Source organism: Geotrypetes seraphini, chromosome 15 (assembly GCF_902459505.1).
Source record: "Geotrypetes seraphini chromosome 15, aGeoSer1.1, whole genome shotgun sequence".
NCBI classification, from domain to species: Eukaryota; Metazoa; Chordata; class Amphibia; order Gymnophiona; family Dermophiidae; genus Geotrypetes; species Geotrypetes seraphini.
Window position 1 is genome coordinate 50,343,319 of NC_047098.1, and position 27,107 is coordinate 50,370,425.

Genomic DNA, 27,107 nt, shown 5'->3' on the forward strand with positions numbered 1-27,107 from the left:
TGCATCTTTTAACTCCCGGTGCATTGTTGGTGATAAAACTAGCACTATGCAACAAATCCTCGGAGTCCTGGCTTCAATCAGACATACTGGCAGGAGGATGTGGCGACCTCCACGTGCACCAATGAGTTGCAAGTGAAGGTCGCCATACGCATGCGCCAATAGATCAGCTGACCTCCGATGCCACCCGTGCACCTGTAGACGTGAAACAGCTGCACTCGCCGGGCAGAAAGTAAGAACGGCTGCTTTGAATTTGTGAAAGAAGGCGGTCCTTAGACGTTTTGGCTGACCCTGGATACGTAGTTGATCCGATGGCAGAGAGGCTCCTATTCTCCCCAGTGAACCCCGCAGAGCCCGTTCTCGTGCGCCTCTCTTGTCTCCAACGTGTCTTTGAGATCGCGCGCCACAAACCCAGCGCCTTTCTTCCTCTGGCGTCCCGCCCTCCTTTGATGCAACTTTATTTTTTTTTTCCTATTCTCCAGCGTTCTACCTTCTGACGCAACTTCCTGTTTCTGGCAAGGCGGGATTCATCCGAGGGAGAGAGGTTGTGTTGGAGGGGGACGGACGCCGGAGAAGGCAAGCTGCGGGATTGGTGGTGGACGGTCTCAGGTACGAGTTTTGATGCGAGAAGGAGGAGGAGGAGGGGGGTGTCAGGGAGAGATGCTGGATCGAGGAGAGGGGGAACATGTTGAACCGAGAGGGAGTGGCGGCAGATCGCGGGGAGGGAGAGCGGTTCCCCGGGCTCCGAATGCGTGTGGAGAGTGAGAGGGTGGCTTGATATCTCTGAAGTATTAAGGAACAGGACGGGAGGTTTTGTTTTTATATTTTAATTTTTGTTTTTTTTTGGAGGGGGGGCGGGGGTCACTGCCTTCAAATGGGTTTGTTTAGAGAAAACCGAGTGCAATGACTGTCGCTTATGAACTGGGGTTCGTATGTCAGACGTATTGTCTCTGCTTTTCCTGATACTTAACTTTGGGACTTGTGCATTCAGACACCCTGAATAGAGCAATAGAGAGAGTAGCGTCCAGAAGCAGGGGTCTCAAAGTCCCTCCTTGAGGGCTGCAATCCAGTCGGGTTTTCAGGATTTCCCTAATGAATATGCATGAGATCTATGTGCATGCATTGCTTTCAATGCATATTCATTGTGGAAATCCTGAAAACCCAACTGGGTTGCAGCCCTCAAGGAGGGACTTTGAGATCCCTGGTCCAGAGGGAGAGCAAACATTGTGGGCTGGAGTTGTCATGTGAGCTAGAGCAGTGGTTCCCAACCCTGTCCTGGAGGAACACCAGGCCAATCGGGTTTTCAGACTAGCCCTAATGAATATGCATGAAGCAAATTTGCATGCCTATCACTTCCATCATATGCAAATCTCTCTCATGCATATTCATTAGGGCTAGCCTGAAAACCCAATTGGCCTGGTGTTCCTCCAGGACAGGATTGGGAACCACTGAGCTAGAGTTTGCCCACCCCTGCAGTAAGCAGTTGTGCTTTATGGTTGGCAGCTGGGGTGAATTCTTAGCTAACTGGACAGACTGAATTAATTAGTTGGTCTTTTTTTGGCCACTCTCTACTGTGCTGTTAAATTTTGGTATTTGCCCTACACTTATTCCCTCTACCTTATCTTTTCAGTCCAGATGTGCTTGGACGTTCTTTTCAGTCATTTTGTGGGCAATTTTCATTGCTGTCTTATTAGGAGACGCAAAACGAAAACGAGCGTATTCCCCTTTGTCCTTATAGCTAAGCAGTAGCAGAAGATACTTGCACTGCACTTAACCTGCTGCTTTATTTGCTTTTAGTGAGTTAGCGGTATAGGTGTCAAATAACAAAAGCTGTAACCTAGCGCAGCTATAAAGCCACTCCTGATCAGTGATTACCACACAGTAGAATATAGAATCTGTGAGCAGAGAAGTCCCTTGGGACCTATGTGGTCTCTGACTTTCCCTTCCATAATTAGGGATCTTGTGGTTCTCCTATCCTCAAGGAGGCTTGGGATTGACACAGTTTAAAGATCATGCAAAAAATTGAATAGGGGTAGAGGAAGCACAGTCCAGTGAAGCTGTAGGCCAGTTGAGGAGGAGGAGGAAGGGGGGTGGCATTGACATGAGGAAGCCAAGGACAGAGCTTGGCAGACTAGGGCTAGCAGCATTATTACCAGCAGGACCCGGTCCAGAAGCCAACAGGGTCAGCAGGTGTTCTCCAACAAGGCCACAGGGTCTTTAGAGGTCAGATATTCAAGCAGTGGGCCTAGTTTTGGTATCTTTTTGGATTCTGCATGGTTGGGTGCTGGATTATAATAAGGGGATATTGTATGCCTAGTCAGCCAAGATGGTAAAGAAGCAACAACTCTGATTTTCCCTGAAGTGGGGTATAATAGGCACATTAATAAACATAATAATGAAGAAGCAAGCAAGATAGAGTGGGTAAAACTTTTGGCAGCCACCATAGGGCTGAGGGGCCAGTGCAACCTGTACTTTGATGAGCAGGGGGCTTAACTCTACAGTATTTAGTTGCAGTGATTGTGATAAGACTAGGTTTTCTGAAATCATTTCTAGCATGTCTTCATTTTTACAGCAAAAGAATCATTATATGACAATAACCATATGTATTTTTTCATTACAATCATAGAATCATGTGGTTCGGTCACTTCAGAAAATGTACTCTCCTTAGTGATGAGTGTCTCCCCCAATCCCTGCGGTTTCCTTACTCTTTCTGATGGAGCTTGCTTTAACATAGGCTGCTGACAACACTAAGATGAAGCAAGCATGCTCTGGTGCTCTTTCAGTCTCTGCTGTCACATCTCAGAGCCCTGCAGGTCCACCTTTAATGACACAATGATGTCTGTCTGTGTAACATTAAAGGCAGGCACCAAGGGATGGCAGGATCAGGGTAGCTGACAGGAACAGCAATTTGCTGCTGTCTCCTGTTTCAGTGATGGCAATAGAAGTGAAAGCAATAGAGAGAGTAGCGTCCAGAAGCAGGGGTCTCAAAGTCCCTCCTTGAGGGCTGCAATCCAGTCGGGTTTTCAGGATTTCCCTAATGAATATGCATGAGATCTATGTGCATGCATTGCTTTCAATGCATATTCATTGTGGAAATCCTGAAAACCCAATTGGGTTGCAGCCCTCAAGGAGGGACTTTGAGATCCCTGGTCCAGAGGGAGAGCAAACATTGTGGGCTGGAGTTGTCATGTGAGCTAGAGTTTGCCCACCCCTGCAGTAAGCAGTTGTGCTTTATGGTTGGCAGCTGGGGTGAATTCTTAGCTAACTGGACAGACTGAATTAATTAGTTGGTCTTTTTTTGGCCACTCTCTACTGTGCTGTTAAATTTTGGTATTTGCCCTACACTTATTCCCTCTACCTTATCTTTTCAGTAGTATGGTTTCCAAAACTCAATATAGTATTCTAGGTGAGACTTAAGCACAATTTCTTTCCAGTTGATTATACCTTTCTCATACATACCAAATATCCTTGTTTTGCTATTGAAAACATTGGACACGATCACTCTTGAGTGTCTGTCCTGGCTGGGGCCCCTCAGTATTTTAACTCCTCTTCCTTCCTTCATTGCATACTGTTACTGCAAGTTTTCTTTGCAGTACTTCCTTTAAATGTAACAGAGGAACTACCGGTAATTGGTCAGGTAAATAATTTGGCAGGGTTAAAAGCTATGCTTAGAAGCAAGTAAAGTGATACTGGACTTTAGTGGCACAGACCTTCAGTTGTGACTGAACTCAGCATTTGTTCTTGTGGGTGTTTTTGTTTTTTTAATATAAACTGTTTATTCAATGTAAAAGAAATGTACTTGTAAGTCAAAAATGCAGACATCCTGAATTTTTACAAAGAGAATATCCAAGGCAAAGAAACAATGTAAAAGGCAAAGCTAGAACCCAGGTCTTGGTTCTTATGATCTTGATTCAGGCTGATCTGTGAAAGGGGGAGCTGCTTCCGAAAGGATGGACTCCACCTTAACCGGGATGGAACCAGGCTGCTGGTTGCTAACATTTAAAAAGATAGAGCAGCTTTTAAACTGAGATGCAAGAGAAATCCGATAGTAGCCCAGGAGCAGATGGTTCGGTGTGTAGTATCCTTGAAGCATACTATTGAAACAGGATATTTAGGGAGTCCCAATAAAGAGGTTTCAATAATGGTGAAAGAAAGTCGGGTGTGTTTAAGAGGAAGGCAGAGTAAAGGACTGAAATTATCCCTGAAATCTCAGCATCTTGTAGATACAAGATAAAAACACAATCTGAAGTGTTTGTATACAAATGCTAGAAGCCTAAAAAAATAGAGAGTATATAGAGCACTGAATGATGAAGTAGATATACTGTAATAGGCATCTCAGAGACCTGATGGAAGGAGGACAATAGGACGCTGTTACCTGGGTACAAATTATATTGCAAGGATAGGGTGGGGGAGGTTGCACTATATGTTAGAGTGAATTGAATCAAACAAAATAAACAGTCTGCATGACATAGATAGCGGTGTAAAATCCATGTGGATAGAAATTAGATATGTGAAGGGAAGGAACATACAGGTAGTGTTGTACTACCATCCCTTGGGATAGAATGAGCAGACAGATAAAAAAATGTTTTCAGAGATTAGGAAAGCTGACAGATTGGGCAACAGTATAATAATGGGTGATTTCAATTACCCAACACACACACACTACTTATAAATTAAGAAAGCCCTCTCATCAGCCTCGTCTCAATCAATCATGTCACTGAAAAGCAAAAACAATGGAGAGTAAACCTTCATAGATGAAAAAAACACTCCATTTACCAAGTCCAAAATTCCCGGATATTCAATAGTGTCAGAGTGCTTTGTTAGATGAGAAACCTCAGCTTTCATAGAGAGAATTAACTCCACATCAAACATTCAAACACAGTTCACATTTCACTGTAGCATGGTGAAAAGGGAAAAAAGAGAGCTTAGCTGCATTCCACAGTTCACGTAACTTGCCAGACCACTGTCTCTCGAACGCTTAACATAGAGCATTGTATTATTATTAAGGTTTGTTGTACACGCAATGTCAAATACCTCAATGCGTAATCTCTTTTCAATCTGACAGACTGCATCAGGGGTTCATCCTCACCATTGCAACCCAAAACAATAAATGGTGCTGGATAAATGTTACAGCAAGAAATGCTAGAGAGGTCAAATTCCTAGACGTCATAAATGACTGCTTCTTGGAGTAACTGGTCCAGGAACTGACAAAGAGGGGGAGCTATTTTAGATTTGGTCCTTAGTGGAATGCAAGGCATAGTACAGGAGGTAATTGTGTTGGGTCTGCGGGGAAACAGTGATCATAAACATGATCAAATTTGAGCTAATAACTGGAGTGACATTGCTAAAGAAATTTTTGGAAGGGCGACCAATAAAATGAAGAAAATGGTTAAAAAGAAGCTAAAAGGGATCAGTAGAAAAGGTTAGGTCTGTAAACCAGGCATGGGTAAAAATATCATCATGGAAGCCCAGACCAGATGTATTCCACATATTAACAAAGGTGGAAAGAAAATGAGAGCTGACGTGGGTAAAAGCAGAAGTGAAAGAGGCTTTTAGAGCCCCCCCAAAAAAATCATCCTTTAAAGAATGGAAAAAGGATCCAAATGAAGAAAATAAGAAGAGACATAAGCACTGGCAAGTTAGATTCAAAGCATTTATAAAGAAAGCTAAGAGAGAATATGAAGAGAATCTTGCCGAAGAGGCAAAAACTTGTAGTAACCTGTGAGGGAATCTGTGGGACTATTGGATGATTAAGGAGCAAAAGGGGCGCTCAGGGAAGATAAGGCCAAAGCGGTGAAACTAATTGACTTCTTTGCTTCAGTCTTTACGGAAGAAGATGTAAGAGATCTACCTGAACTGTTAATGGTTTTCAAGGGTAATGATGTGAAGGAACTAAAAGAAATCTTGGTGAATCTGGAAGATGTTCTAAGCTAAACTGACATGTTAAAAGTGATAAATCACCTGGAACAGATGATATAAATCCCAGGGTACTAAAATAACTCAAAACGTAAAATTGCTGACCTGCTGTTAATGATTTGTAACCTGTCGCTAAAATCATATGTAGTATCCAAAGATTGGAGGGTGGCTAATGTTAAAAGGGTTCCAGGGGAGATCTGGGAAATTACAGACCAGTAAGCCTAAATTCAGTGCCTGGTAAAAATGATTTTAAAATATGGGTTCAGCCGAGGGAGCTCTTGCCTCACCATTTTACTTGACCTTTTGACAAAGTTCCTCATGAGAGGCTCCTGAGGAAAATTAAAGAATCATAGAATAGGAGGCAATGTTCAATTGTGGATTAGTACTTGGTTATCAGACAGAAAGCAGGGTAGGTTTAAATGGCCATTTTTCTCAAAGGAGGAGGGTAAATAGTGGAGTGCCGCAGAGATCTATACTGGGACTGGTGCTATTTAACTTTTTTATAAATGATCTGGAAATTGAAACGATGAGTTAGGTGATTAAATTTGTAGATGACACTAAACTGTTCAAAGTTGTTAAAATGCATATAGACCTTAGGAAATTGGAAGACTGGGCATCAAAATGGCAAATGAAATTTAATGTGGACAAATTCAAAGTGATGCACATTGAGAAGAATGAACCAAATCATAGTTACCAGATGCTAGGGTCCACCTTGGGGGTCAACGCCGAAAAAAAAATCTGGGTTCATTGTAAACAAAACGCTGAAACTTGGCAGCCAAAAAAGCAAACAAGATGTTAGGAATTATTAGAAAAGGGATGGTAAACAAGATTAAGAATGTTATAATGCCTGTGTCACTCTATGGTGTGACTTAACCTCGAGTATTGCATTCAATTCTGGTCACTGTATCTCAAAAAAGATATAGGTTCAAAGAAGAGTGACCAGGATGATAAAGGGGATGGAACTTCTCTTGTATGAGGAAAGATTAAAAAAGGTTAGGGCTCTTCAGCTTTGAAAAGGATGGCTGAGGGGAGATACGATTGAAGTCTACAAAATCATGCATGGAAAAGTCCATAGTCTGTTATTGAGACAGACATGGGGAAAGCTGCTGCTTAAGAACATAAGATTTGGCGCTGCTGGGTCAGACCAGTGGTCCATTGTGCCCAGCAGTCCTTAGGTCAAAGACCAGTGCCCTATTTGAGTCTAGCCTTACCAGTAGGAACTTATCTAACCTTGTCTTGCCCTGGATCAGTAGCATGGAATGTTGCTACTCTTTGGGTTTTTCTCAGGTACTAATGACCTGGATGGGCTACTGGTCTAGATGGACCATTGTTGACCCAATAAGGCTATTCTTATGATCAGGGGGAAGACTCAACGGTGTGCCGCCTTTTTAAGCCGGCAGCATTGCTAGAGATAATTACGGAATCTTTGGGTTTTTGTCAGGTACTAGTGACCTGGATTGGCCATCATGGGGACGGGTTGCCCGCTGGGCTGGATGGACCATTGGTCTGGCACAGTAAAGCTATTCTTATATAACTTTTAACTACTGGGTGGAAGACAATTTTCTGCTCAGAAAATTTTCCCAAATTGCTCCCCACTTTGTCAGTATTTTCCCAGAGACTCCAAAGAAATGCTAATATCATTTAATGCTGCCTGGATTCATTTGCAAAGCAATACTACATTTAAATCATTCTAGATTTATACTCCTGAAAACTCTTACTTCTTGGCTTGGTAAATATCATTCTGGGATGGGTCACCCTTGACATCTCTGGGTGAGCATTTTATACCAATCGCCTCTGTAAGGTCCCTAGGGTATATAATGCAAATGGTGATTTTTAGGGATGTGCATGTGTATGATAGGTCAATATGTTGAGGCCATTTTGATCTTTCATAGGCCTGATTAGGCCATATGGACAGAATAAGCTGGAGAGTGGGCTCAAAGGTGAGATTTTTAGAAAGGGAGAGGGGTGAGATGTGACCGTAATGTAAAGTGCATGACCTTTATTTGAAACTTAAAAGAAATGCAATACATTAGCTACTAGGATCAGAAAAAAAGGAGACTTGTGAATCAGACCAAAGGAATATGCAACACAGTGGAGAAATGGCCAAGTTGCTATTTTGAGGAGTGGAAGTAATTTTGCATTTTAAAGGAGGAAGCTACATTATTTTAATTACATCTAAAGTGTAAATGTAGATAGTGCTAAGATGTTTACTGAGATTTGTTACCTTTCTTAAGTTAATTAGATGTTAATGTAATCTTACTTAATATGTAGTACTGACTGGTATTGCAAGATTTGTTTGGCATGTGCACTGTTAGTCATCTCCAGCCTGTTTACTTTTGTTTGAGTAGCCTGCAGGGAAAACATTTCATGTGCCACTGTGTACCATTTTGGAGTGGGCAACATGCAGTGAAACTGAGGCAATGAGAAATAATGCTGTAGCTCCCATAGCACATCAAGGTAGGGATTGTCAGAAAATCCAGGGCTAGCCTATAATTTTTCTGGAACCGGGTAATATGGCAGCTCCTTTTTTTTGAGGAGGGGGGTTCTTTCTTGTTGCAATATCACACATCCAGTTTGATCCCTTTTTTTTACCTTTGCTTGCCTACAACTAAGGATCCTCTCTGGTTTCTCATATGTTGTGAAATTGAGAATAAGAAAAGTTCAGCTGCTGCATGAGATTAGATCACTTTGTAATCTTTTAAAGACCTGTGGCCTGATTCTGTAGTCTGCCTAAAAAATTGGGGCTGAATAGCACAATTCTATTTTTTTTTAAAAGTGCACTGTATAAAATCATGCTCAGCACCACCCAAGTATCCTAAGTCAAATACATGCGCCTACCTGCAAAACGTGTCCACAATCAGTCCCTAATCACACCCACTTTTTGATAAGTAGTTTGGACTAAGGGCTAGATTCACAAAGCAAACCGATCGTGTACCGATCGGTTTGCGAGCCCTATGCGACCCGATCCCAATCCATGCATGCAAATGAGGGAAATGGCATGCAAATTTGGGAGGGCAGCGATTCACTAAACATTTTTTGTAACACTGATTGGGCTTGCCGATCAGAAAAGAAGCGACTGCTGAAGACTAGTCACTTCTATCCTGGCCGACTCTCCTGCCCTCTTCTGCCCTTTAAAACCACAGGCTTGCAATGCTTTTTAGCAGAGAAAGCCTGTGGTTTTAATCCGAAATCTGCTGCCCACACCATCCCTGCAAATATGGCAGGGGGATGCCAACTCCCTCCTGCCATCACAAAACCGCCATCCATCGGCCGAGCCCAGCCCACCCCTCCTTGTACCTTACTCCATGGCTCTTAAAATTATGGCAGGAGGGTTTCCACTCCCTCCTGCCATCGGTCCCACCCACCAAAAAACTAACGGCAGGAGGGATGCCAACTCCCTCCTGCCAGACCCCCCGGATGTCCCCCCTATTCCTGGTCTCCTCCCCATCCCCCCCTCCCTGTACCTTTAACGGAGCAGGAGGAGTGCTCAATGCCTCTTGCAATGAGTCTGAGGCCCTGCCCCGGTGCATCGTGATGTGCGGGGCCTCCTTAGTAAGGAAGTCCAAGGGAGGAGCCCTAGGCACCTCAGCCAATCAGGGCCTTAGGCCTCAGACTCGTCTCGGGAGGCATTGGAGCATGAGGGATTGAGCACCCCTCCTGCTCCGTTGAAGGAATGGGGAGGGGGCATCCGGGGGGATGGCAGGAGGGAATGGGAACTCTCCTGCCATAATTTTAAACGGCGGCTGCGGGGCAAATTTTTTTTTGGGGGGGGGTTCGGGTAGGGAGAGGTGTTACATAAGAACTGCCATCTCCGGATCAGACCCATGGTCCATTGAGTCTGGCGATCCGCACACGCGGAGGCCCAGTCAGGTATACACCTGATGTAGTTTTAGTCACCCATATCCCTCTATGCCTCTCATAAGGAGATGTGCATCTAATTTGCCTTTGAATCCCAGCACAGTGGATTCCTTAATAACCTCCTTTGGGAGAGCATTCCAGGCGTCTACCACTCGCTGCGTAAAACAGAACTTCCTGACATTTGTCCTGGACTTGTCCCCCCTTAGCTTCAAACCATGTCCTCTTGTCCGTGTCGCGTTGGACAATGTAAATAATTTATTTTCCTGCTCTATTTTATCGATGCCTTTCAGCATTTTGAACGTCTCGATCATGTCCCCTCGCAGCCTCCTCTTCTCAAGGGAGAACAGTCCCAGTTTCTTGAGTCGTTCCTCATATTCCAAGTTCTCCATACCTCTTATTAACTTCGTTGCTCGTCTCTGCACCCTCTCCGTGTTTGGGGCACTTGTTGGCAGGGGGGTTTAATTTTTTTTTTTTTTTTTAAATTGGGCAGATATTTTGCATGTGTAAAACATGCAAATTTTTCTGCCCGATTTAAAAAAAATAAAATAAAATTTTAAAGCCGGCAAATGCCCTGACAGCAGTGACAGGAGGCTGTTTCTCCTGTCACTACTGTCAGGGCTTTAGCAATCCATGCAGTTGGCTGGAGGCGTGCCAACGATCATCTCCATTTGCATGCAGGCCTTTAGTGAATTTGTTGGCCTGCTTGCAAATGGACATGGATTGGAGGTTAGTGAATCTAGCCCCCAGGTGCCTACCAATTTAGGTACCTAACATCTAAGGCAGTCCAATCAATGTCAGTTACGAGGTGCTAATTGCCAGTTTAGTGCCCGAAATCTCATGTTAATAAAGAAAAAACAAATGGTCAGTTCTGCATTTTTCCAGTTGTGCATGCTGGCCCTTTAAAAATTTTAGGTTTTACTAATTTCCTTCATCTTCTGTTGGCTAGCAAAGTTGCTGAGTAGTTGCCCCCTCACTTCAGGTCAGTTGGACAGGGTGATTCACTCCATATTTTGCCCCTTTGCATGTAGCATTGGCTTATTCTGATTTTCCTAGCGACTTCCCTAAGAAAAAAACAGACTACACTCGTATCTATGCATTTGGGCAAACTACAAGTAGCTGGATTTAAGTAAACCATACATATCCTATTTTTGTTGATCTTCTTCATGTATTGCTGGTTTTGAATTTATATCTTTTTTTAAATTTTATTTTTATTCAAGTTTCAATTACATTTTCAATTGTTAACCTTGTACAGAAAAGATGGTATAGTCAGAAATACTACAAGAAAAAACCCCACAAAATACTACTAAGAAAAATTTATAGACAATCCTTCTCAAGTCCACATTGATAATAATAGTGATAGATCCATGATTACATAAGCAAAAAAAAAAAATACTACTGCAAAAGTTAGAGGAATGGTCTAATGCCTGGCAACTAAAATTCAATGCAAAAAAATGTAGAGTAATGCATTTGGGGATTAATAATCGGAAGGAACCATATATGCTAGGAGGAGAGAAGCCGATATGCACGGACGGGGAGAGGGACCTTGGGGTGATAGTGACCTAAGATCTAAAGGCGAAAAAACAGTGTGACAAGGCAGTGGCTTCTGCCAGAAGGATGCTGGGCTGTATAAAGAGAGGCATAGCCAGTAGAAGGAGGTGTTGATGCCCCTGTACAGATCATTGGTTAGGCCCCACTTGGAGTGGTTAACTTAGCATCTCTAAGTAAAGAATATCTGAAAGAAGACTATCTCTGGGAGCAAGAACTTGTCCCTCCCTTAGTCATAGCATTTTGATTTCAAACTTTCTCTTCTATAAAGATTGAGTAATGCTGTAGCTATAAGATATGGTGGAAGGTGCTAAATCTATTACAGCACACATGGGTTGGGTGCTCTGCAAAAGAAAAGACTTATATCCTGTGAAGAGTTGAATACAGTCCTGGCTGTGCTGCTTCTGTGTATTTCATAACAAGGCTCATTTCTATTGATTTTCCTTCTGTTGTTTGACTTAAAAGGCATGATAGCAGCTGCAGTCCAGGCCTAACACCATCCAAAGCCAGGCTCTCAGAAATCCAGAGAGGCCTAGTTCAGTTCATTACTAAGGCCTCAATTCATAATTAAAGTTTTAAAAAAGTATGCAAAATAAGGCACAAAAAAGCATCACATAATCTACTTTAAAAAAAATTGAATATGTGGTTTTGTATCTGCTTTCTGTGTTGTAAGTGCACCAATTAAAACTAAGAAACATCCACATTTGAGGCCCAAGTCAGTCAGTATTCCAGGCCTGCCTTTTCTGCTCCCCACTAAAAGCAGGCAGCTATATCTCTTTGTTACCCAAAGCCATAATTCTTTGTAGAGCTAGCAAAACGAAGCAACCTTCTCAGGTCATCCCCTAGGGAAGAGCATACTGAAGCAATGAAATTCATGAGACTTGTGTAAGTATGAGGCGTTGTATAATGTTTTGAATTAGATGAGAATTCTGTGCTAATCTGAAAAAAATCCTCATTAAATCAGTGTAAATGTGCCGAGCCCAGGCGCGTTTTTGATGAATAAAATGCATTGCAGAGATGCTAAGTGACCCAGTTCCAGGCAGAAGACTTTATGGCTAGTCCTCCTTTTGAACTTACATCCATAAGCAATGTGGGATTTAAGAATATAAGAATAGCCTTACTGGGTTAGACCAACGGTCCATCAAGCCCAGTAGCCCTTTCTCATGGTGGCCAATTCAGGTCACTAGTACCTGGCCAAAACCCAAGGTGTAGCAATATTCCATGCTACCGATACACAGCAAGCAGTGGCTTCCCCAATAACAGACTATGGACTTTCCTCCAGGAACTTGTCCAAACCTACCCATTCAAATCGGTGCTGCAAGTTCCATAATGCAACAGTGTTCAGAAATCCAGGACTGTTCTATAATCTTCAGCTTGGAACTGGATAATTTTGGCAACTGCTTTACAAATTGAAGGCGAGACTTACTATGAGGGGCTGCTGAAAAGTTCTTTACCCAACCATGAAAAGAATGATATGATAAAGTACCTGAATGTAAACTACTTAGGACATAAGTTATATATAAATAATAAAACAAAAATAAATAATGTTATTCCGCACTTTTCTTGTCATTTTTTGTTTTATTTCATATCATTGAAACAAAGTGTCAAGAAAAGTATGGAATAACTTGCAAGTTTCATGGCTCCACATCATTCTCTTCATGGTTGGGCTGAGAACTTTTCAACAGCTGCTTGTATTGAGCATCATAGTATTAGAGCACATGAGCACATCATCTTGCAGTATGTGCATCAGTAACATAGCAGATGACGGCAGAAAAAAAAAAAAAGACCTGCATGATCCATCTAGTCTGCTCAACAAGATAAACTCCTAGTATTTAATATAATAACACATGCATATTAGCTGTCCTTACAGATAGTCCAAGTCAAGGTCAAACCAGTCCAGGGTTTATCCCTAGTTCATCATGAATGTGTAGTTCCTGCTGCGGTCTTTTCTGTCACTAATATAAATGAAGGCAATTTTTCCTTAAAGCGGAGGAGATGGATGCTAGTTCTGTGTGTCAAGGAAGACTATTCCATAATACTCAGGGACTGAGGCCCTGGTGATCGTTAAAATCCTGTGGGTTGTTGTAGTGCCGCTAAATTTTCCGCCTTCAAAAAAGACGAGCAATGCTGAAAAACATAGCATGTAAATGAGTTCCATGGAGGTCCATGGAAATTCCATCAGATCAGTCATTGGAGAAAGTGATTGACACATGCGCAGAATAGTCCACGGAAAGAGGCATAAATGTGTGCATGCACCAGGGAATGCTTTGTAGACATGCCTTATTGTGGCATATCAAGAGCGCACATCATAAGCATCTGTCAATGCCATAGGTGGAGAACTACCAGCAAACCATGCAAATGCTTTTTTTCTACACCACTTTTGCGGGACATATATGCTGTTCCTGTATTTTTTTTAACTTCCACCTCTCATGCAATCAGCAGCCCAGACCTGCTTGTGTATACTTTTGATGCACATTCCTGAGACGCACTCTTAACAAACTACCGGCACCTCTAGACCTGCCAGTAGTTTTGAAGCATAAAGACTCCTGAATAAACTGAGAGGGCTGAGCTTGACACCCAAAGTGGTGAACTGGATTGGAAACTGATGGCAACAGAGGGTGTTAGTAAATGGAATTTGCTCAGAGGAAAGGAAGGTGCCTTAGGAGTTGGTACTTGGGCCAATTTTGTTAAATATATTTATGAGACACATTCCTGAAGAGTTGGAAGAAAAAGTTTGCCTTTTTGTGAATGACATGAAAATAGCCAATAGAAGTGGATACCCCAGAGGAAGTAGAAGCCATGAGATGAGATTTCCAAAAACTTGAAGAACAGTCAAAAGGTCTGGCAGTTAAAATTTAATACAAAGATATGCAAAGTGATGCACTTGGGCTTAGAAATCCAAAGGAGATGTACAAGAGAGGAAGCAAGCTCAGGAGAGGGACCTTGGAGTGATTGTTTTGTCACCTTGAGATCTTCAGACACTATGTGACAAGGGCAATGGCCACAGCCAGAAGGATGCTGGGCTGCATAGAGAGGGGGTATAACCATCAGAAGAAAGAAGGTTGATGACCCTGTATAAGTCATTGGTGAAGCCCCACTTGGAATATTGTGTTCAGTTTTGGAGACTATTTCTTGCTAAGGATGCAGAGCAGTTTTGGAGGCAGGTTGAAGCAGGTTAGAGAAAAGTGACAAAAATGGTATGGAGTTTGCGCCACAAGACGTATGAGGAGAGACTTGATGAACTGAAGATATATATCCTGGAGGAAAGGAGAGGCAGGGGTGATATGATACATTCAAATATTTGAAAGGTATTAATGTACAAACAAACCTTTTCCAGAGGTAGAAAGGCAGTAGAACTAGAGGACATGATCATGGAGAGGGTGGTAGCTACTTGGAATGGCCTCCTGTGGGAGATGTGGAAGATGAAAATGGTAAAGCAATTCAAAACTGTGTATGGGAGAAGCACAAATGGATCTTGTGTGGAAAGAATGGAACCAAACAAGCTTAGCAATGATTAGATGGCAACTCCAATAATTGGGAAGTAAAGCCGGTGCTGGACAGATTTCTACGGTCTGTGCCCTGGTCATAGTTGGACAAATTTTGGATGGGCTGGCATGGGACTTCAATGACAGCTCCAGTAGTTGGAAACCGTGCTGGGCAATGCAGACTTCTACAGTCTGTGTGCCTTGAAAATGATAAGGACAAATCAAGATCAAATATGCATATATAATATCACATCATACCTTATGCCAAAGCTCAATGCCCAGGTGCACGGTCACCATGGCACCTAGAAATTGTATCCTGCTACTACTATTTATCATTTCTATAGAGCTGAAATTTATATGCAGCTGTACAATTTAACATTCAATAGACTGTTATTGCTCATTGACACCCAGGATTTCATACCCCCCCCAAAAAAAAAAAGAAAAAAGATTTTTGATTTCCTACTGCAGTGCTACCTGAAATACCTTTTCTCTACCAGGCTTGTGGAGTCAGTCAGAAGCAATTTTTGGGTTGTGAAGTCTGAATCGGTGAAAATGTGCTGATTCTAACTCTAACTATTAATAGAGTTAAATTGTATGTCATGCAAATAGTATGCTTAAATTTCTTATTATACAGATAATAATTTGATTAAGCCATTTGTTTCAGGATATGTTTTACTTTTAGAATATATTTTAATGTCAAGTTCCTAGATGGTTATAAAATGTAATATTTTTTTGATATTTGTATTAGTGGAAGTGGCACATTGAGAATGACATGGGAACAAAGTTTGGGCCCCATCCGTGTGAGCTCTGTCCCCGCAAACTCCTCTATAGATATATATGTAAATAAAAAAGTTGGAAATTGAAGTGGAGATACCATAAATTAGTGTCTCAAACTGTGTGGCACAAAGAGATTATGGGTATGCCACGAGAGAGATTGCAGAATTTTAATTTATTTTAAAAAATTCCCTTCATAAGTACACACTAGAATAGATGACATGTACGTCGTGTACACAAGAGTCTGTCAATGTTATGAGTGGCTGTGTGCATAAGGCTACAACCGTCCAGACAAACATCATTGTTTGACGTAATTGGTCCTTGAAAACTTAACAGTAAGAAATTTTTATGCAGTAGTTACCGTAACTTGAGCAACAAAGCAATCAAGGCTTTGTTACTGTTAGGATCTTCTTATCCTTGCAAACTTTGATTTTCATCTCTGACAAATTAAATCGAAAAAAGAGAATGACTGCAGATGGTGAATGATGAAATGCATGTTTGCTTGTCGACTATCAAGCTTCATTTTCAGTTAATTTGCACTCAACAACAAACACTTCTATCGCATATATTAGCAATTCTATCCACTTTAGTTTCACCATTGTTACAATTACCAATACATAGCTTAAATAAATAACTCAGATTTTAATTTTTTGTTGGTTTTGCAATTTTATAATTTCAGTTATATTGTGCCATGAAAAATATTTGCTCTGTCTAGTGTGCCAGAGGTAAAAAAAAAAAAAAGTTTGAGAAACAATGTCATAAAAAGGAGTTGTAGTTGGAAGGTTTTGTGTACAGATTCCACCCCTGCTTTCTACTCTGTACAGTGATCTTACTTGAACTCTGTACAGTGATCTCCCCAACTTTCTGCATCCCGCGGCTCAAGTATATGCAGAGCCAGTTGATCGCTTTGGAAAGAAGGAACTCCAGGCAGCACTGTAATTGAGGGAAGAAGGTTGGGAGAGGGGAACAAGTGAGGCTGGGGACTGGGGAGAGAGAAACTAAACTGATAGGGACCCAGATGAAACAAAGAGGCATGATTTGAAAGGGGAGACTACTGACTTCTGCAGTTGATTAGCAGAGACACCTTAAGGAACTGGTTGATAAAAAGTTTATTTGCCCACAGACACATAATTAAAAAAGAGTCTTAACTACTTTCTAAAAAAGTCACTGCTAACTCCAACCCTCTGGGGACAATGTTGGAAGATTGGGAAAGGAGAAATGAGAAAGGTCTTAGATGCTGGCTCCTAGATTTAATGAAAATTTGTCTTATGCTCTGAGTTTTATCTTCTTGGGCAGACTGGATGGACCATATAGGTCTTTATTTGCCATCATTTACTATGATTCTATGACTAACTGTCCAAGCTTGTCTCTGGTAGTACAACATATCCAGATTAAAAAGGAAGCATGCCCTCTCGCCCCTATCAAAAGTTGAAAATAGAGGGTGGTACCAGCATGGTATACAGTTGTTAGGCATCATTTTCTTAGCTGCTACAAGGAGCCCACCCAGCAGGGTATCCATAATAAATACATATTTGACTGCAGGACAAGCATAAGGATATCTGATGCCCTAGTGAACCTCCAGCTCGGCACTCCCCTCATGATGACCCTCCACCCTCTACTTTCTTCCATTAATTTTTGAAAATTAATGTGAAAGTCTGCATTTATTACACATTCATTATCAGGTCTAGCATTGCTGTCTATCTCCTTTCTACCCTTCAGGGCAGTTCTTCAAATTTGTGTTTTTATTGCAGTAGCAACAGTGATTAAGCCAGGCTTCCTTTGGCTGGTCCTGGAGCTTCCTGCCCATGCAGCAACAGGGACATAATATCTGACAAATGTCCCCCTTGACTCTGCTGGTACATGCTTGCTCTTTTGACTATATTTTCACCTAATTGCAGCTCAGTCCCCACAATGACATGTTCAATCTCGTTCAGCTGAGGAATTGTTGGCGTAGATGCGAGACTTCACCAAACCTCAAAGAAAGAAGTCACACGGTGTCCAATCACATGATCTCAGTGGCCACTTCTGGTCACCGTTGTGTGAGATGACACGGCCAGGAAATTTCTCTTGCAACAACTTAATTGTTTTGTGCACAGTGTGACAGGACTGGAACCGCATGTTTTCCAGATCAATACTGTCCAGTTGAGGCCACAAAAATTCCATTATGTTACAATAATGTATGCCTGCCATTCACTGTCAGTGCTTCACTGACTACATTTTCAAAGTAGTATGGCTGAAAATTCACACCAAACACTGACTCATGGTGCATGTGTTGGCTTTTCAAGAATCACTCAAGAATTCTCTTTGGCCCAAATCTGGCAGTTTTGTTTGTTCACATACCCATTAAGGTGAAAGTGCCTCCAATCATTTTCTTCCAAAAAATTGCTGTCCACTTCTTGGTTTTCCTGGACTCTTCAGCAACACTTTCGCTCACTGTGGCAATGTTTTCAATAGACCAGCCCGTGCGAAAGCGCCCTCTTGTTTTCACGTCCACAATCAAACCAGTTTGCTTGAATTTGTTGATCGATCTTTTAACTGTCGACTGATTTGGTGCATTTTGTTGACCAAAAATTGCACGCAATTTGCAAACCGTTTCAGCAAAACTTTCCCCACATTTGCAATAAGTTTCCACAATAATGCATTGTTCGTGTAGTGATCCATGACTACTAATCGCATAAAATAAGGCAAGGGATGTGAAGCGGAGAGGGAGGTAGTGCTGGACATAACACAATCTGATAAATTTCTGTGCAAAAAAGCATCATGCAGTATACACATTAAAACCCTGTACACAGCTAGAATTTTCTCAATATAAGCAATAAACTGTATATGTGCATGCAACTCCAGTGCTGACCCAAATTTTAATTTTTTTGTACATAAATAGCTGCTTCTAGTGGTACTTGGAGAGACCTCCCAGGAAAGGGACATGGGAGTTCTGATTGACAAATCGATGAAGCCATCCACGCAATGTGTGGCGGCGGTGAAAAGGGCGAACAGAATACTAGGAATGATAAAAAAGGGGATCACAAACAGATCGGAGAAGGTTATCATGCTGCTGTACCGGGCCATGGTACGCCCTCACCTGGAGTACTGCGTCCAACACTGGTCGCCGTACATGAAGAAGGACACAGTACTACTCGAAAGAGTCCAGAGAAGAGCGACTAAGATGGTTAAGGAGTTGGAGGAGCTGCCGTACAGCGAAAGATTAGAGAAACTGGGCCTCTTCTCCCTCGAACAGAGGAGATTGAGAGGGGACATGATCGAAACATTCAAGGTACTGAAGGGATAAACTTAGTAGAAAAGAACAGGTTGTTCACCCTCTCCAAGGTAGGGAGAACAAGAGGGCACTCTCTAAAGTTGAAAGGGGATAGATTCCGTACTAACGTAAGGATGTTCTTCACCCAGAGAGTGGTAGAAAACTGGAACGCTCTTCTGGAGTCTGTCGTAGGGGAAAAAACCCTCCAGGGATTCAAGACAAAGTTAGACAAGTTCCTGCTGAACCCAGAACCAGTATGGCTAGTCTCAGTTAGGGTGCTGGTCTTTGACCAGAGGGCCGCCGCGTGAGCGGATTACTAGGTATGATGGACCACTGGTCTGACTCAGCAGTGGCAATTCTTATGTTCTTAGTGCAGACTGCACACTCTTTTTGCCATGCTTTCCTAAGTTAGCACACATTTTAGTGAAGAACCTAAATGTTACTACTTGGGAGTACACAATGTTTTCATTATATGCATGGTAGGACATTACATATAGGCCATGCAGAAAGCTGTGAAAGCTCAGCACAGGATTTTCTAGCTTGTCTCCTGTAACCAGTAATAAAGCAGAAGTGCAATTTGAACTGTAATGTTTCATGAATGTTCCTGGCTTGTGGCTTATAAAAGCACCAAACAAAAAAAAGCTCACAGGAACTGAAAGAGCTATGTCTGTCATGCCTGGAATTTAGAAATCCTGAGGCTTAATCGCTCACAAGGAAGATTAAAGTTAAGTGCTCCATGCTAGCCATGCAGAATTTTAGCTCTGCGCCACCGCTTTTTAATTAAGGAATTAGGATCAGGTTGTGCTCCCTATGCACTTTTTGGCCATCTCTCATTCTGTGAACTTGAACATTCAGCAGAACTGCTCCAAGGGCAGGTCTTGTCTGCACTGGATAGAAAACTCCTTGGAGCTTGGGTGTAATCTGAACATCTGTGTATACTATACTTTATACATATGTTGAGTAGTAGGTCCCGATAGTGCACCACAGTTCATAATCAAGTCAAGGGGAGGGAGGTTTCATCAAGAAAATATAGAATTGCATCATCAAAATACATTCATAAACTAGGGAGCAGATTTGAGTAGCTCAGTAATCCTGAAATCTGAAACCTGAGCTGGTAACCCCACAGCCGATTGGGTTTTCACGATACCATTCATCAGTAAGGTACTAGTGTTTGATAATTCTCAAACACTCAAATTTGGGTGCCCTTAGATTCCTCACCCCAGATTTTTGTAATTAAACACTTATGTCAAGATCTATAAAATACTGAGTGGAGTGGGAAGAGTAGAAATGAATTGCTTGTTCGTTCTTTCCAAAATACTAGGACTAGGGGGCATGCAATGAAGCTAGGAAATAGTACATTTAAAACAAATTGGAGAAAATATTTCTTCACACAACGTGCAATTAAACTCTGGAATTTGTTGCTGGAGAATGTGGTAAAATCAGTTAGCTTAGTGGATTTTAAAAAAGGCTTGGATAATTTCTTAATAGAGAAGTCCATAGGTCATTATTGAGATGGCTTGGGGAAATCCACTTCTTATTCCTAGGATAAGCAGCATAAAATCTGTTTTACTACTTGGGATCTTGCAAATGTAGCTGGGACCTGGATTGGCCACTGTTGGAAACAGGATACTGGGCTTGATGGACATTCGGTCTGTCCTAGTATGGCAATTCTTTAAGGCAGGAGAAATGCCTGGATGGAAAGGAAGTGAAGAAAGTGTAGAGGTGGAAAGCTGGAAAGAAGTAAAATGAGGGAACTTGCAGATGGAGGTTGGGGAGTAGGGTGGAAAAATGAGGCATGTATTTATCCCGATTTGTCTTTGTACTACCCATCTTTTCCTAAACTGCACTTGTCCCCTCAGCTATATCTATTAAGATGTTTCTTTGTATTGTATGGGCAGCATTAGCATCATATCAGTGTTATTTGAATTAGAGAATGACATGGGGACCATTTACCACAGTAAACCGCGGGTCACCGCAGTAAATCTGCAGGAATGGAGACATTTGCAACTGGTTTACCGCAGGAATGGGGCCAAGACCTTTCACCGCCCCGTGGGAGCGGTGAAAAGTCTTACTCCTGTGGTAAAAAAAATTGCGCCCCTGTCAGACTCAGCATCTTCTCCCCAGCTCCTCTTGCACCTATTTTACCTTCAGGAGCCAGCCATGCCACGATGAAGACAGAAGGAACCTAAAACCAAAGCCTGAGACCAATGTGATTTGAAGAATAAAATTACCAGCCAACAAAAAGAAAAAAAATAAATTTATTGTATATTTTGTGATTAGAATATTTCAGATTTGAAATATGTGTCCTGTTAGAACTGGTATTAGACATAACTGAGGACCGCAAAGTCCAGGTTATGCTTCTTTAACTTCCAGCTGGCTTAGGGCTCTCTCTCTGACCAGGGGGCAGTTGCCCTAGTTGCACTCCCCTAACATTATTCTTGCCATGTGTGACTAAAGTATTCTGTTAGCTTGATTTTTCGATGTAGTATTCTGTAGTAATTTGGTTTGTTCAGTTTTCACAATAGTGAAGGGGATATTTGTGAAAGGGAGGGGAGATGAGTTTTGTTGAACCTTGCTCTGTTTTATTTGTGTATATAAAATGACATTTGTCAGAGGAGACACTTCTGCCCACACACACGCGACTGCAGGGCGGCACAGGCAGTCTTCGTCGACATCAGTTTCTTTTCTAAAGCACCGCGGAGGGAGTGAAGGGGCCACGCACGCGACCGGTGACCGTGTGCCTTCCCTCCCTTAAGTTTCTTTACGCCGCAAAGGTAAGGGGGCGGGAGGGAGATTCTCAGGCCGCTGAAGGGCGGTGAGGTGGCGAGAGGGAAGGGTGGATGCTGCGGTGAAGGGGACGGTGGTCCAGTGACGGGGACAGATTTTTTCCCCGTGTCATCCTCTAATTTGAATGTTTTAGTGTGTACCTATTAGGAATTTCATTGGTATTATACTGACAACATATCTGTTTTTTGAATGTTCTTCCATACTGTCTATAAACAAGTTCTATCCTGCTTATCCTACAATTTTAGGTGAGTAACAAAAAACACATATAGTCAAACATACATCATAAAATTGACGATGATTTAAAAAAATCTAAAATTTGAATTAGTCATAAAAACAAACGAATGATAAACTTAAAAAAGCAGAGTTTAAAACAAATTATGAACAGAATATTCGCTCAAAACAGTTTCCACCAATTTCCTGAACTGTAACAAGCCCGACACTTGCCTTATCTCAAAGGGCAACGAATTCCAATGTATCAGACCTTGTACCATCAACATAGTATTATGATGGCTAGAAAGCCTCACTGTAGTCAAGGATGGCATGACCAAACACAGCTTATCTGCAAACCGTAACGCTTTTCAATTTTTTCATAGATTACTAGTATAGCTTGACTTCTCAGAATTCCATGTCTGTATATGTTTAAATACAGTACTTAATGTCTCCCCACATTCCAGCCAGTGAACATTAATGGACTGAATGACCAGGAAATCTAATTAGATTAGATGAGTGTTAGCCAGCATAATCATATTTACTAGGAATGCAGGTACTCGCATAGGCAGGCCTGATGAGGCCTTGAGCATTGGCAGCAGGCTCTTTCAGCACTGGCACATGTATAGTAGCGCTGACTACCTTGAGTGCAAAGAGAGGAGAGCAGCAGTGATGGTAGCTTCGGGGGGAGTTTGGAGAGGGCGGACAGTGGGGTTTTGTGGCGGGAGGAGCTCAAATATAAACCGAGACCCCCATTTTTGGCTTATTTAGGTAAAAAAAAATCTCAATTTAGATTCAAGTACAGTATATACAGTAGTTAGGCCTAACTTTAATAGTAACTATCAAGCAACCAGAAACACATTTATCTGGCATCTACCAATCCCCACGGGTGCTGTTTAATTGAGATGTATTAAAAGAGGGTGTCGAGCTTCAGTATAGTACACTAAGGGCCTATATTCAGCTAGTGGCATTCAATGCTTTGCTAACTGCTGCTGGCATTATGCCTAGGGCTTCAGTGCTGGGCTACGTGTGGGCTCCAGCATTGTTTCCAGATTTCTGCAGCTGGCTAACACATAGCTGGTTAAGTGCAATATTAAGCACTTATTTATATACTTGAGTATAAACCAAGATTTTTGACCCAGAAATGGGGAGGGGGGTTGTTTCTGTTTATATTTGAGTCTACCCCCCACTTCTCCTGCAACTACCAGAACTTGAAGTAGCTATTTTTTTTTTTACCAGTGATACTAGGAGCAGGAGTGTAGGAGGATCAGTCCTGCCCTGACTCCCCCCTCCAAACCACCAGAGTTTAAGGTAGGCCCATGCTGGTTCTGGGAGGAGAGGGGGCATCTGTAGTGCTTGCACAGCTGGACGGGACAGGACCCAACAGCGCACCTCGGAGGGAGGGATCACTCCCGTCCCATCTCACCACTGGACCACCAGGACATAAGAAAAGTGGGGGAGAGAGGGGGTGTTTCTGTGCATTACATGGAGTGCTCATGAACTCCTTGTATTTGGCATAAGATTCTCAGTGGCTGCTGTTGTGAGAACCCTTTTGTCCATCGGAGGCTGAACTAACATGCAAGTTAAACTGGCTAGAAGCAGTTTTACTTGCTTGGTCAGCTTTTGTGCATCGGGGCCAAGGAAACCAATAGCTGTTTGCAGAACCCCAGTCTCTACACATAGTACCAGAGAAACCCTCAACAGCCAACAACTAATATCGGGCAACCAAATCTGAATTCAAGGTAAATCAGTCAAAAGCATCATGAAATAGGTTTAAAGTAAGCCTTAAGACCTACCAAATGACTGGTCTAACCAAACAATGGTAAAAACATCCCAATTTGCCAGAAAGGCAGTACTGCCAGTTGGTTGCACTGAAAAAAGCACAATGCTCAACAAGATATATATGCTATCAGCAGTCTATAAAGGAATAATGAGGACCAGCATGAAGAACTTTATACATACCAAATTATATTTTAGCCTATGAATCTGAGAAAGCTGTCTAGATAGTCTTAAATATACTGGAACTTCCTGCCCAGCTGCAGAGTTGATCTGGGAATTATAACAGCTCCAAAATATAAGCAAATCAGGCAGAACTCGTTCAATAGACATTTAACACTACCTCTTAGGAGTACAAAATGTTCATGCAAAGTATAACAAGAAAATAGAATATTATATGAATGGGAGGAAAAAGCCTCAGAACCTCGGCTGTAGCAATTTTCTTTGCTCTCAGACTAGATAGGGTAGGTAACTATATAGACTAAAAAAAAACCCCAAACAACCCTATTTTTTCACTATGTCAAAAATTTTCAAAAGGTGCGTCATTAACAAATTAATCCACATTCATCAGTCTCATGTATGAAAAATATTCTTATCTGTAGGATCCCACTGACGGAGGCCAGCCAGAATTTCACATAATGCTGCGTCAGGGAAATGACCACCCCAAACTGTAGACCGAAAAAAAAGTGTAAATATCTAAAAAAATAATCCAATATCATCCTCCACAAGAGCTTAACTTACTTTAAGCTATTACCACTTCTATCCAGTGCTCACTGATATCACACAGATGGCTACCACTGAATCAACTTCCCTATTAATGGGTAACATCATCTGACATCCAATGCCTAATCATAAGCACTAAACTTCAAAACCATCCACCTGAACAGTTTGTTAAACCCTCCATCAAAACAGGCTTTAAAAAAAACTGATGCCATTTGATTTTTAAATTTAATCCCGAGGATTCCTTGGAGCCTAAATGATAAATCCATTCTTGTTGACACAGTAGAGCAGCTTTTCTATTGCCACTGTACCACACATCTGGTATGTGGTTTATAACGAAACACCGAAGTAGAGATACCTCATGACCACTTATTAAACAATGCTGGATTAGCGGTTCCTCAACTTTGCTGCAGGTGATATTACTCCTGTGTTCTCCAAACCTAACTGTCCCACAAAGTTTGGGGCATGGACATATTAAAGTTAATCATAAGAAACAAATGAAAGAGCTGGTCAGTGAGATTCCAATCTTTCCTCATATCAGGCGTGCTCTGAAAAACATATCTGCAGGAATCATTGTGAGAAACAAAATGCACAATAAAACAAATAAGTTTTTAGTTAAGCCTTAAATTTATCAAAGGATGATTCTTAATTGTAGAGAGAGACAGGGAGGGCATTCCATAAAGTCAGCCCAGTGATAGTAAGGATAGTTCTAACTGAGTCAAATAGAACCTACCTCCAATGATGGGATCAAGATTCTGAGAGGATGATCTAAGAACATAAGATGGTATATTAGGCGAGAGAAGGGATGGCCACTATGGAACTTTATGTACCAGACTCAAAATCTTAATTGTGATTCTATGGGTAATTGAGAGCCAGTGCACCTCACTAAGCAGAGGTGTCACATGGCCATATTTTTGACAATCTAAAAAAGAATAATTTGACAACTGAATTTCAATCCTACTAAACACAAATTCTAGTGCCTATATTGAGCCACAATATTAAAATTAAGACTTCAGTACTGGGCAAACTGAGCACATTTTTTCAATTTTTTTACCCCTGGCAGACAACTCATAGATGACGAGCACCAGGCAATAAGCCTAAATAAGTTCTGCCCTGTACATCATTAAGTCTTATTTGTTTAAGATTATTTTTAAATATAAATATATGTGGAAAAAATTTTTTTCTCAAAAAGATAGTGTTGCTTCAGTAAGAAGGAAGCAAAAGAAGTTATAAATCCCCAAACTATCCAATGAATTGATACAAAAATGTACTTAATGTGAAAAAAATCAATACATTAAATGTACTCTAATAAAATGTCCTTTTTGGGTTTTTTTTGAAGCATAAACAAGTATAATCCTTAGTATTCTTTTCGGACTTGGCAATGAATCCCAATGGAGCGTCCAGAACTTAGCTCAATCAACGCTGAACTGTATTTGTCTTCAGTAGGATTGAAATTCAGTTGCCAAATTCTTCTTTTTTTGATTGTTATAGACATTTTGGCAAATCTTAGGTTTTTCTTGGGGCCTATCATATTTCTTTGAACCAGTAATTTGAATGCAGTATTTTGCATGACGTCCAATTGTCTTTTTACACTCTATAACAGGGGTCTCAAAGTCCCTCCTTGAGGGCCACAATCCAGTCAGGTTTTCAGGATTTCCCCAATGAATATGCATGAGATCTATGTGCATGCATTGCTTTCAATGCATATTCATTGGGGAAATCCTGAAAACCCGACTGGATTGCGGCCTTCAAGGAGGGACTTTGAGATCCCTGCTCTATGACCATGGAGTAAGGCTTTACAGTATTATAGAGAGCTAAGAACCAGGGCATAGATGAAGGTTTGAAGAGCGGTAGTCAAACGAACATAGCTTTGGAAATATGTGCAGAAAAGGCCAAACCCGAATCTATAACTACTGTATCTTTACCAAATGCACAAATGTTAATGAAATTTCTGCCACACATAACAAGAGATGTGAAAGTGTGGCCTTGTCTATGAAATAGAAGAATACCAGACTTATCAAGATTTAATTTCAATTACCGGTAACCAGAAAATCTGAAATAGTCTGAATGGCATGAGAATCAGTTACCCAGGTAAGAATTTTCTAAATCATACAAATCATTTATTATCAGACGAAACATGACTAGACAGCAGCGCAGACAAAAATGGACCGAATTGATGTATGTTTAGGAAGGCCTGGATATGTTGGAGAAACCTCGATTTTTGGGCTGAGAGAGATGTGGTCCCTGTGTGGCTAGCTCATCCTGTTTGCCAGTTGAGAAGCTTGTGAGATCCTGTCTATGTAATGAATCCTAACAAGTCATTTTAAGTAATGCCTCACATTTCAAATTAAAGTTAAGATCAGTAAAAAGTTCTTCATTCAGTTAACATGGAATCGATCTCCTGCAAGGCAGTCTGACATAGAAATGTACAAGTGTAGTGCACAGTTCATATCCATTTACAAATACAAAATAAAACACCAGCAACTCAAATGGGCAGCCATAGCACCTGTTAAAACCATGTCCCCAGATTCTCTAACCAGCACCCATGTTAGCAGCTGCCAATTGCAAGTCAATCACGCAACAACACTAGTTAGAGAATTGCAGCTGATTCATGCAAAAATAGGCAGCTGAAATGTAGGCCAGAAAACCTTATCTTTGCTGGGGGATCCTGAAACTAGACTGCAGCTTGCCATCAGCTGATCTGGAAGGGGAATTTTTCCCTAATCAGCTGAGCCAACAGGACTCCCCGCAACTGTGTTTTCAGCGAGTCCTGCTTGCTCAGCTTATTG

The 27,107-nt window shown here is 41.6% G+C and overlaps 1 protein-coding gene across 2 annotated transcripts in view; it reads left to right on the plus strand.

Annotated features, from left to right (window-relative positions):
* The window catches only part of DUSP14 (dual specificity phosphatase 14), a 30,838-nt gene continuing 3,731 nt past the window's right edge, over positions 1-27,107 (plus strand). The window contains exon 1 of one of the 2 annotated variants that reach the window (XM_033921841.1): positions 1-229. The gene's annotated coding sequence lies outside the window, so the exon portion shown is untranslated. Of the gene's footprint in view, positions 230-455; positions 607-27,107 lie in introns of those variants that run through there. The other variant, XM_033921840.1, reaches the window with a different exon arrangement.